At 43.4% G+C, this 13,472-nt stretch overlaps 1 long non-coding RNA gene across 1 annotated transcript in view; it reads right to left on the bottom strand.

Moving 5' to 3' along the window:
* LOC115166956 (uncharacterized) overlaps positions 1–6,098 on the bottom strand; it is a 118,750-nt gene extending 112,652 nt beyond the window's left edge. Inside the window, exon 1 of the long non-coding RNA XR_003870398.1 lies at positions 6,047–6,098. This is a non-coding gene — a long non-coding RNA (uncharacterized LOC115166956). The remainder of the gene's footprint in view (positions 1–6,046) is intronic.
* Between the last annotated feature and the right edge of the window lie 7,374 nt (positions 6,099–13,472).

Below are 13,472 nucleotides of genomic sequence, written 5' to 3' on the forward strand. Positions count from 1 at the left end.
CTGTTATTTTAAAAGCATTGGAACCGGTCAATAATGTTATTTTACCTTTACCCAGTCCCACAAAAAACGCAATGAAGTGCCTTTGCAAAGCCATCACTCTGTCACTCAGATACTTATTCCAGTGTCTGCCTGTAAACTGAAAATATTTACCAGTTTGTGTGCGTGTTTAGGCTACCTGCCCCTCCCTCTTCCGAAGCATGGACTACTGTACTGACAATACCACAGGCTACTGTACTGCCGTTACCATAGACTACTGTACTGACAATACCATAGGTTACTGTACTCACTTCCGTCATCATGAAATGCTTTGAGAGACTAGTCACGGACCATATCACCTCCACCCTACCTGTCATCCAAGACCCACTCCAATTTGCTTACCGACCCAATAGGTCCACAGACGATGCAATCGCCATCACACTGCACACTGCCCTAACCCATCTGGACAAGAGGAATACCTATGTAAGAATGCTGTTCATTGATTACAGCTCAGCATTTAGCACCATAGTACCCTCCAAACTCGTCATTAAGCTCGAGACCCTGGGTCTCGACCCCGCCCTGTGCAACTGGGTCCTGGACCTCCTGACGGGCCGCCCCCAGGTGGTGAGCGTAGGTAACAACATCTCCACCCCGCTGATCCTCAACACTGGGTCCCCACAAGGGTGCGTTCTCAGCCCTCTCCTGTACTCCCTGTTCACCCTCGACTGCATGGCCATGCACGCCTCCAACTCAATCATCAAGTTTGCAAACGACACTACAGTGGTAGGCTTGATTATCAACAACGACGAGACGGCCTACAGGGAGGAGGTGAGGGCCCTCGGAGTGTGGTGTCAGGAAAATAACCTAGCACTCAATGTCAACAAAACAAAGGAGATGATCGTGGACTTCAGGAAACAGCAGAGGGAGCAGCCCCCTATCCACATCGACTGGACAGTAGTGGAGAAGGTGGAGAGTTTTAAGTTCCTCGGCGTACACATCACGGTCAAACTGAAATGGTCCACCCACACAGACAGCGTGGTGAAGAAGGCACAGCAGCACCTCTTCAACCTCAGGAGGCTGAAGAAATTCGGCTTGTCACCAAAAACACTCACAAACTTGTATAGATGCACAATCGAGAGCATCCTGTCGGGCTGTATCACCGCCTGGTACGACAACTGCTCCGCCCATAACTGGAAGGCTCTCCAGAGGGTAGTGAGGTCTGCACAACGCATCACCGGGTGCAAACTACCTGTCCTCCAGGACACCTACACCACCCAATGTCACAGGAAGACCAAAAAGATCATCAAGGACAACAACCACCCAACCCACTGCCTGTTCACCCCACTATCATCCAGAAGGTGAGGTCAGTACAGGTGCATCAAAGCGGGGACCGAGAGACTGAAAAACAGCTTCTTTCTCAAAGCCATCAGACTGTTAAACAGCCATCACTAACATTGAGTGGCTGCTGCCAACATACTGACTCAACTACAGCCACTTTAATAATGGAAAAATTGATGTAATCAATTTATCACTAGCCACTTTATATATATAATGTTTACTTACCCTACGTTACTCATCTCATATGTATATACTGTACTCTATACCATCTACTGCATCTTGCCATCTTGATGTAATTAAATGTATCACTAGCCACTTTAAACAATGCCCCTTTATATAATGTTTTCATACCCTACATTACTCATCTCATATATATATACTGTACCATCTACTATACCATATACTGCATCTTGCCTATGCCGTTCGGCCATCACTCATTTATAAATTTTTATGTACATATTCGTATTCATTCCTTTACACTTGTGTGTATAAGGTAGTTGTGAAATTGTTAGGTTATATTACTTGTTAGATATTACTGCATGGTCGGAACTAGAAGCACAAGCATTTCGCTACACTTGCATTAACACCTGCTAACCATGTGTATGTGACAAATACATTTGATTTGATTTGACATTACCATAGACTACTATACTGACATTACCATAGAATACTGTACTGATGTTACCATAGGCTACTGTACTGACATTACCATAGACTACTGTACTGATGTTACCATAGGCTACTGTACTGACATTACCATAGACTACTGTACTGATGTTACCATAGGCTACTGTACTGATGTTACCATAGACTACTGTACTGACATTACCATAGAATACTGTACTGATGTTACCATAGGCTACTGTACTGATGTTACCATAGACTACTGTACTGACATTACCATAGACTACTGTACTGACATTACCATAGACTACTGTACTGATGTTACCATAGGCTACTGTACTGATGTTACCATAGGCTACTGTACTGACATTACCATAGACTACTGTACCCACATTACCATAGACTACTGTACTGACATTACCATAGACTACTGTACTGACATTACCATAGACTACTGTACTGATGTTACCATAGGCTACTGTACTGATGTTACCATAGGCTACTGTACTGACATTACCATAGACTACTGTACTGACATTACCATAGACTACTGTACTGATGTTACCATAGACTACTGTACTGATGTTACCATAGGCTACTGTACTGACATTACCATAGACTACTGTACTGACATTACCATAGACTACTGTACTGATGTTACCATAGGCTACTGTACTGACATTACCATAGACTACTGTACTGACATTACCATAGACTACTGTACTGATGTTACCATAGGCTACTGTACTGAAATTACCATAGACTACTGTACTGATGTTACCATAGGCTACTGTACTGAAATTACCATAGACTACTGTACTGATGTTACCATAGGCTACTGTACTGACATTACCATAGGCTACTGTACTGACATTACCATAGACTACTGTACTGACGTTACCATAGACTACTATACTGACATTACCATAGACTACAGTACTGACGTTACCATAGACTACTATACTGACATTACCATAGACTACTGTACTGACATTACCATAGACTACTGTACTGATGTTACCATAGACTACTATGCTGACATTACCATAGACTACTGTACTGACATTACCATAGACTACTGTACTGATGTTACCATAGGCTACTGTACTGATGTTACCATAGGCTACTGTACTGACATTACCATAGACTACTGTACTGACATTACCATAGACTACTGTACTGACGTTACCATAGACTACTGTACTGATGTTACCATAGGCTACTGTACTGATATTACCATAGACTACTGTACTGACATTACCATAGAATACTGTACTGACATTACCATAGACTACTGTACTGACATTACCATAGACTACTGTACTGATGTTACCATAGACTACTGTACTGATGTTACCATAGGCTACTGTACTGACATTACCATAGGCTACTGTACTGACATTACCATAGACTACTGTACTGACGTTACCATAGACTACTATACTGACATTACCATAGACTACAGTACTGACGTTACCATAGACTACTATACTGACATTACCATAGACTACTGTACTGACATTACCATAGACTACTGTACTGATGTTACCATAGACTACTATGCTGACATTACCATAGACTACTGTACTGATGTTACCATAGGCTGATGTTACCATAGGCTACTGTACTGACATTACCATAGACTACTGTACTGACATTACCATAGACTACTGTACTGACATTACCATAGACTACTGTACTGACGTTACCATAGACTACTGTACTGATGTTACCATAGGCTACTGTACTGATATTACCATAGACTACTGTACTGACATTACCATAGAATACTGTACTGACATTACCATAGACTACTGTACTGACATTACCATAGACTACTGTACTGATGTTACCATAGACTACTGTACTGATGTTACCATAGGCTACTGTACTGACATTACCATAGGCTACTGTACTGACATTACCATAGACTACTGTACTGACGTTACCATAGACTACTATACTGACATTACCATAGACTACAGTACTGACGTTACCATAGACTACTATACTGACATTACCATAGACTACTGTACTGACATTACCATAGACTACTGTACTGATGTTACCATAGACTACTATGCTGACATTACCATAGACTACTGTACTGATGTTACCATAGGCTGATGTTACCATAGGCTACTGTACTGACATTACCATAGACTACTGTACTGACATTACCATAGACTACTGTACTGACGTTACCATAGACTACTCTACTGACATTACCATAGACTACAGTACTGACGTTACCATAGACTACAGTACTGACGTTACCATAGACTACTATACTGACATTACCATAGACACCTGTACTGATGTTACCATAGACTACTGTACTGACATTACCATAGACTACTGTACTGATGTTACCATAGACTACTGTACTGACATTTCCATAGACTACTGTACTGATGTTACCATAGGCTACTGTACTGACATTACCATAGGCTACTGTACTGACATTACCATAGACTACTGTACTGATGTTACCATAGACTACTGTACTGACATTACCATAGACTACTGTACTGATGTTACCATAGACTACTGTACTGATGTTACCATAGACTACTGTAATGAAATTACAAGCATGATTTAGAAGATTAGCAGTGAGATTTTTTTATTAGCTGGAGAAGAATGGATGAACTTTTTCAGTGCTAGTTAAGGATACCACCTGCAAAATTTCCGGCACATTTGCGCCATTGGCAACTAGCTTGCCAGTTCTATCAGCACTGATTCATGAGTTAATTTAATGAGCTAAATGGAAAAAGCTGTTGATTTCACAGGAACAGAAAGGAACGATAAAAAAAGTTACTTTGTTTTGGTTCGAACCGGTTCAGAACTTTATTTTGCTGGTCGGAACAGTGGAACGTTACAAAAAATAATTGTGGTACCAACCCCTGGTTATAGCTCTCTACCTTCAAAGAGAGGAAGACATGGAGGCACACAGAGAGAGACACTGAGGGGGACATAGATGGAGACACAGCAGAGAGGGACACTGAGGGGGACATAGATGGAGGGACACAGAGAGAGAGGCACAGGGTTAGAGAGAAAGAGAGAGAGAGACTGAGGGGACAATAGATGGAGGGACACAGGGAGAGAGGTACAGGGTTAGAGAGAAAGAGAGAGAGAAACTGAGGGGACAATAGATAGAGGGACACAGGGAGAGAGGTACAGGGTTAGAGAGAAAGAGAGAGAGAGCAGGACATATTGTAAACAGAGGTGAAGGACAGAGAGAGACAATGAGGGGCAGCGAGAGAGACAGAGACAGAGAGAGTCTGAGAGGGGAGAGAGAGATGGACAGGAAGACAGAGAGAGACAGAGATTGAGGAACAGAGTCAGAGAGAGATGGAGAAGGAGAGAGAGACTGAGAGATAGAGGAAAAGGAGAGACAGGGACAGGGACAGACAGACACAGAGACAGAGACAGGGACAGAGACAGAGACAGAGACAGAGACAGACATGTACACAGAGCTGTATATGTAGATTCTGGTCTGTCCTCCTGATGTAAATGCTGCTCCTATTTCTCTACATCAATTAACTTCAGCAAATCTCATCTGTGAGTGGCCGAGCATCCTAATGCACTGGAGGCAACGCTCCGAGACAGAAAGACAGAGACAGAGACAGAGAGAGAGACAGAAGGGGGTACTGTATACATAGAGAGAGAGAGTGAAAGAGGAACATGGAGGAGAGAGAGTCAGAGAGGAACATAGAGGTTTATAGAGACAGAGAGTCAGAGAGGAACAGAGTGGTTTAAAGAGGGACTTGGATAGAGTCTAAGAGAGACAAAGAGATATATAGAAAGATAATTAGAATTAGAATTAGTCAACAGAATATATAATTTCTCTCCCTCCCACTCATCCTCTTCTCCTTCTCTCTAAACATTCTTCCCTGAATGCAGATTCACCACCGTTCACTCTGATACCTGTACCCTGTTACCAGACAGCTGCTGTATACTTCCGATAGAAAGGCTACCCAAGAGAGGAGAGGAGAGATGCATGTGCCTTGCAAACAGAGTCCCTCCAGCGCTCACTCAGTCGCTCTAGCAGAACGAACAGAACAGACCATCAGTGAAGGGCGAAAGGAGAGAAAGAGGGATGACTTACTTGAGAAGGAGGACGGTGGGAGACAAAGGGAAGGTGCTCCTGTGAGTCTGGCTCTACCTGATTGAGCTGTAACTGCCACGGCCGACAGAGAGAAGGAGAGAGCAAGAGAGGGAGAGAGAGGAGGGAGAGAGACACGGGAGGCTTAGCTTTCTGTATGCAGGCTTTTCTGTAGTCTCGTGTGCTCCTTGTGTTTATGTGTGTGACCGTTCTCTCCACTGTGTGTGTGTGTGTGTGTGTGTGTGTGTGTGTGTGTGTGTGTGTGTGTGTGTGTGTGTGTGTGTGCTGTTCAGAGAGTCACCACGGCTCTGCTCCGTGCAGATACACTCACTTTGCCTGCTTCTGGAACTCTGGGGAGCTCAGCGTGACACACACACACACACACACACACACACACACACACACACACACACACACACACACACACACACACACACCAGCGTTAGTTTCCAAGTCCCTAAATCACCCAGAGAGAGTGTTTAGCAGTGCTAAGATAATGCCATATTATGTTGGCTTTTTAGAGCTGAATAGTGATTCACAGAGAAATAAAGAGCCATGAAGTCCCAGAGCAGGCAGGGAGTTCCTGTGTTCCACAGAGATAAGGACTTAGAATGGGAACATCACAATGCACACACACCCAGACTAATTCTCCACTCATTCCCACATTCTATGCTTGTAACTGAGAATAATGTCCAGAGCTATTTGGTTCTGCTGCTATATGAAGATACAATCATTGATATCAAGGAATTGTTCTTGTTGTTAATTCTGCTTTCTTTTCTTCTTTCATGAAGTGCATTCATTCTATTTGAGTCTCTCCCTTTGGTTAGAAGACAAATAAACACACAGAAATGTAATGACCCAAAGGCCTGCCGAGTGGCACAGCGGTCTAAGTAGCTGCGTCACTACAGATCCTGGTTCGATTCCGGGCCGTGTCGCAGCTCGCCGTGACCTGGAGACCCATGAGGTGGCGTACAATTGGTCCAGCGTTGTCTGGGTTAGGGAAGGGTTTGGCTGGCCAGGATGTCATTGTCCCATTGCGCTCTTGCCACTCCTGTGGCGGGCTGTGCACATGCATGCTGACACGGTCGCCAGGTGTACGATGTTTCCTCCTACACATTGGCGTGGCTGGCTTCCAGGTTAAGTGAGCATTGTGTCAAGAAGCAGTGTGGCTTGTCAGGGTTGTATTTTGGAAGACACACGGCTCTCGACCTTTGCCTCTCCCAAGTCTGTACGGGAGTTGCAGCGATGGGACAAGACTGTAACTACTTAAGAGGCGTCACTGCTGTAGCAACTCTCTTATTGGTTCTAGAGACATCCCTGCTGTAGCATCTCTACTCTTATTGGTCCGAGAGACATCACTGCTGTAGTAGCTCTCTTATTGGTCCTAGAAACATCACTGCTGTAGCAACTCTCTTATTGGTTCTAGAGACATCCCTGCTGTAGCATCTCTACTCTTATTGGTCCGAGAGACATCACTGCTGTAGTAGCTCTCTTATTGGTCCTAGAAACATCACTGCTGTAGCATCTCTACTCTTATTGGTCCTAGAGACATCACTGCTGTAGCATCTCTACTCTTATTGGTCCTAGAGACATCACTGCTGTAGAAGCTCTCTTATTGGTCCTAGAGACATCACTGATGTAGTAGCTCTCTTATAGGTCCTAGAGACATCACTGCTGTAGTAGCTCTACTCTTATTGGTCCTAGAGACATCACTGATGTAGCAGCTCTCTTATAGGTCCTAGAGACATCACTGCTGTAGCAGCTCTACTCTTATTGGTCCTAGAGACATCACTGCTGTAGTAGCTCTCTTATTGGTCCTAGAAACATCACTGCTGTAGCATCTCTACTCTTATTGGTCCTAGAGACATCACTGCTGTAGCAGCTCTACTCTTATTGGTCCTAGAGACATCACTGCTGTAGCACCTCTACTCTTATTGGTCCTAGAGACATCACTGCTGTAGCAGCTCTACTCTTATTGGTCCTAGAGACATCACTGATGTAGCAGCTCTCTAATTGGTCCTAGAGACATCACTGCTGTAGAAGCTCTCTTATTGGTCCTAGAGACATCACTGCTGTAGCTGCTCTACTCTTATTGGTCCTAGAGACATCACTGCTGTAGCAACTCTACTCTTATTGGTCCTAGAGACATCACTGCTGTAGTAGCTCTACTCTTATTGGTCCTAGAGACATCACTGCTGTAGAAGCTCTCTTATTGGTCCTAGAGACATCACTGCTGTAGCATCTCTACTCTTATTGGTCCTAGAGACATCACTGCTGTAGTAGCTCTACTCTTATTGGTCCTAGAGACATCACTGTTGTAGCAGATCTACTCTTATTGGTCCTAGAGACATCACTGCTGTAGCAGCTCTACTCTTATAGGTCCTAGAGACATCACTGCTGTAGTAGCTCTACTCTTATTGGTCCTAGAGACATCACTGCTGTAGTAGCTCTCTTATTGGTCCTAGAAACATCACTGCTATAGCAACTCTACTCTTATTGGTCCTAGAGACATCACTGCTGTAGAAGCTCTCTTATTGGTCCTAGAGACATCACTGATGTAGTAGCTCTCTTATAGGTCCTAGAGACATCACTGCTGTAGTAGCTCTACTCTTATTGGTCCTAGAGACATCACTGATGTAGCAGCTCTCTTATAGGTCCTAGAGACATCACTGCTGTAGCATCTCTACTCTTATTGGTCCTAGAGACATCACTGCTGTAGCAGCTCTACTCTTATTGGTCCTAGAGACATCACTGCTGTAGCATCTCTACTCTTATTGGTCCTAGAGACATCACTGCTGTAGCAGCTCTACTCTTATTGGTCCTAGAGACATCACTGATGTAGCAGCTCTCTAATTGGTCCTAGAGACATCACTGCTGTAGAAGCTCTCTTATTGGTCCTAGAGACATCACTGCTGTAGCTGCTCTACTCTTATTGGTCCTAGAGACATCACTGCTGTAGCAACTCTACTCTTATTGGTCCTAGAGACATCACTGCTGTAGTAGCTCTACTCTTATTGGTCCTAGAGACATCACTGCTGTAGAAGCTCTCTTATTGGTCCTAGAGACATCACTGCTGTAGCATCTCTACTCTTATTGGTCCTAGAGACATCACTGCTGTAGTAGCTCTACTCTTATTGGTCCTAGAGACATCACTGTTGTAGCAGATCTACTCTTATTGGTCCTAGAGACATCACTGCTGTAGCAGCTCTACTCCTATAGGTCCTAGAGACATCACTGCTGTAGTAGCTCTACTCTTATTGGTCCTAGAGACATCACTGCTGTAGTAGCTCTCTTATTGGTCCTAGAGACATCACTGCTATAGCAACTCTACTCTTATTGGTCCTAGAGACATCACTGCTATAGCAACTCTACTCTTATTGGTCCTAGAGACATCACTGCTGTAGTAGCTCTACTTTTATTGGTCCTAGAGATATCACTGCTGTAGAAGCTCTCCTCCTATTGGTCCTAGAGACATCACTGCTGTAGTAGCTCTCCTCCTATTGGTCCTAGAGACAACACTGCTGTAGCAAACAATGCCTTTCTTGTATTTCCTCTAGCATTAGTGATAAATATGTGTACCGCGTCTCCTCCTCTCTTCCTCTCCTCCAAGGTTTTCCAGAGGACATTGCATCTCAGCCACCCACACCCTTAGTAACATGTGTGTATGTGTGTGTGAACCACATCAGGTTTAATTTAATAAACAGTTTTACGCAGTCCACTGTTCTTCTCTTCCCAGAATCTGTATTGTGTTAGTCTGTGGAACATGGCTTATATTTTATAGGCATGGTGGATTACTGACACTGTCATTTATAGAAGAACCAGTAGGACACACACACACACAGAGGAAGAAAGCAGGTTAAGATATGTTAATAGCCAGCCAGACTGGACAGGTGGTGTAAATCTAGAACTCATAGTGTATTCAGTGTGTTAGCAGCATTGTGCTGGGGTGAGGCACTTTATTCAATACAACTACCATCCACCCTGACCCAGCTACACTACATCATGTATATACAACTACCATCCACCCTGACCCAGCTACACTACATCATGTATATACAACTACCATCCACCCTGACCCAGCTACACTACATCATGTATATACAACTACCATCCACCCTGACCCAGCTACACTACATCATGTATATACAACTACCATCCACCCTGACCCAGCTACACTACATCATGTATATACAACTACCATCCACCCTGACCCAGCTACACTACATCATGTATATACAACTACCATCCACCCTGACCCAGCTACACTACATCATGTATATACAACTACCATCCACCCTGACCCAGCTACACTACATCATGTATATACAACTACCATCCACCCTGACCCAGCTACTCTACATGTATATACAACTACCATCCACCCTGACCCAGTTACACTACATCATGTATATACAACTACCATCCACCCTGACCCAGTTACACTACATCATGTATATACAACTACCATCCACCCTGACCCAGTTACACTACATCATGTATATACAACTACCATCCACCCTGACCCAGCTACACTACATCATGTATATACAACTACCATCCACCCTGACCCAGCTACACTACATCATGTATATACAACTACCATCCACCCTGACCCAGCTACACTACATCATGTATATACAACTACCATCCACCCTGACCCAGCTACACTACATCATGTATATACAACTACCATCCACCCTGACCCAGCTACACTACATCATGTATATACAACTACCATCCACCCTGACCCAGTTACACTACATCATGTATATACAACTACCATCCACCCTGACCCAGCTACACTACATGTATATACAACTACCATCCACCCTGACCCAGCTACACTACATCATGTATATACAACTACCATCCACCCTGACCCAGTTACACTACATCATGTATATACAACTACCATCCACCCTGACCCAGCTACACTACATCATGTATATACAACTACCATCCACCCTGACCCAGTTACACTACATCATGTATATACAACTACCATCCACCCTGACCCAGCTACACTTCATCATGTATATACAACTACCATCCACCCTGACCCAGCTACACTACATCATGTATATACAACTACCATCCACCCTGACCCAGCTACACTACATCATGTATATACAACTACCATCCACCCTGACCCAGCTACACTACATGTATATACAACTACCATCCACCCTGACCCAGCTACACTACATCATGTATATACAACTACCATCCACCCTGACCCAGTTACACTACATCATGTATATACAACTACCATCCACCCTGACCCAGCTACACTACATCATGTATATACAACTACCATCCACCCTGACCCAGTTACACTACATCATGTATATACAACTACCATCCACCCTGACCCAGCTACACTTCATCATGTATATACAACTACCATCCACCCTGACCCAGCTACACTACATCATGTATATACAACTACCATCCACCCTGACCCAGCTACACTACATCATGTATATACAACTACCATCCACCCTGACCCAGCTACACTACATCATGTATATACAACTACCATCCACCCTGACCCAGCTACACTACATCATGTATATACAACTACCATCCACCCTGACCCAGCTACACTACATCCTGTATATACAACTACCATCCACCCTGACCCAGCTACACTACATCATGTATATACAACTACCATCCACCCTGACCCAGCTACACTACATCATGTATATACAACTACCATCCACCCTGACCCAGCTACACTACATCATGTATATACAACTACCATCCACCCTGACCCAGTTACACTACATCATGTATATACAACTACCATCCACCCTGACCCAGCTACACTACATCATGTATATACAACTACCATCCACCCTGACCCAGCTACACTACATCATGTATATACAACTACCATCCACCCTGACCCAGCTACACTACATCATGTATATACAACTACCATCCACCCTGACCCAGCTACACTACATCATGTATATACAACTACCATCCACCCTGACCCAGCTACACTACATCATGTATATACAACTACCATCCACCCTGACCCAGTTACACTACATCATGTATATACAACTACCATCCACCCTGACCCACTTACACTACATCATGTATATACAACTACCATCCACCCTGACCCAGCTACACTACATCATGTATATACAACTACCATCCACCCTGACCCAGCTACACTACATCATGTATATACAACTACCATCCACCCTGACCCAGCTACACTACATCATGTATATACAACTACCATCCACCCTGACCCAGTTACACTACATCATGTATATACAACTACCATCCACCCTGACCCAGCTACACTACATCATGTATATACAACTACCATCCACCCTGACCCACTTACACTACATCATGTATATACAACTACCATCCACCCTGACCCAGCTACACTACATCATGTACAGTTGAAGTCCGAGGTTTACATACACCTTAGCCAAATACAATTAAACTCAGTTTTTCACAATTCCTGACATTTAATCCTAGTAACAATTCCCTGTCTTAGGCCAGTTAGGATCACCACTTTATTTTAATTATGTGAAATGTCAGAATAATAGTAGAGTGAATTATTTATTTCAGCTGTTATTTCTTCACATTCTCAGTGGGTCAGAAGTTTACATACACTATATTCATTTTTTCAATTGTTTAAGCACAATTTTAAAAACAGGGCCCGGTTTGTCAAAACACTACACACAATTGGCACAACCCTACACCAAAGTAGCACAACACTTCAGATCATTTGCAAAATGGAACACTTGTCAAAACTATACACCACTTCATAAAAACTATATTTTGTTACCATACGAAACACATTTCATATGACTTCAATCTTTTTGAACCAGTTACTCACTGCTGTTGCTAACCTAAAACACTTTTAGCAAGTCTAATTGTCAGTGATTAGAGTACTGTAAATGAAGTACACAGAGAAAGTGCAATTAAACAAACACTACACAAGACCAATGCTGCAAACTGAGGAAAATATCATTTATTTCTCTCCATATACCCAAATCAGTCAAAATGGAGAATCACAACAAAACATGTCCCAGTTTTCATGCTACTACAGTAGTGTGCGTAACACTGTTAGCTCAGCAACCAGACAAATGTAAAATACTGTATCCAGTACAGGCTACAATTACAGTAAATAACAACAAACATAAAAAATAATCTGAAAAAACTGACAATATTGTACAGAAAATACTACAGTAAACATACTATACATTATCTCTTCGCCTAGCTGGATCTGGCCAGAGAATTTCATCAACATCACAAGCAATATCCTCATTAGCAAGACAACGCGGGAAGAACTGTCTTGAATGTGGAATCCATCCTTGCACAGCTGCGGCGTGGACTTGGTCACAGGCGTCCTCCATGGCCTGAATGAGGGGTATCTGAGCCTGGGGCTGGA

Source organism: Salmo trutta, chromosome 29 (genome assembly GCF_901001165.1).
Source record: "Salmo trutta chromosome 29, fSalTru1.1, whole genome shotgun sequence".
Lineage (NCBI taxonomy): Eukaryota > Metazoa > Chordata > Actinopteri > Salmoniformes > Salmonidae > Salmo > Salmo trutta.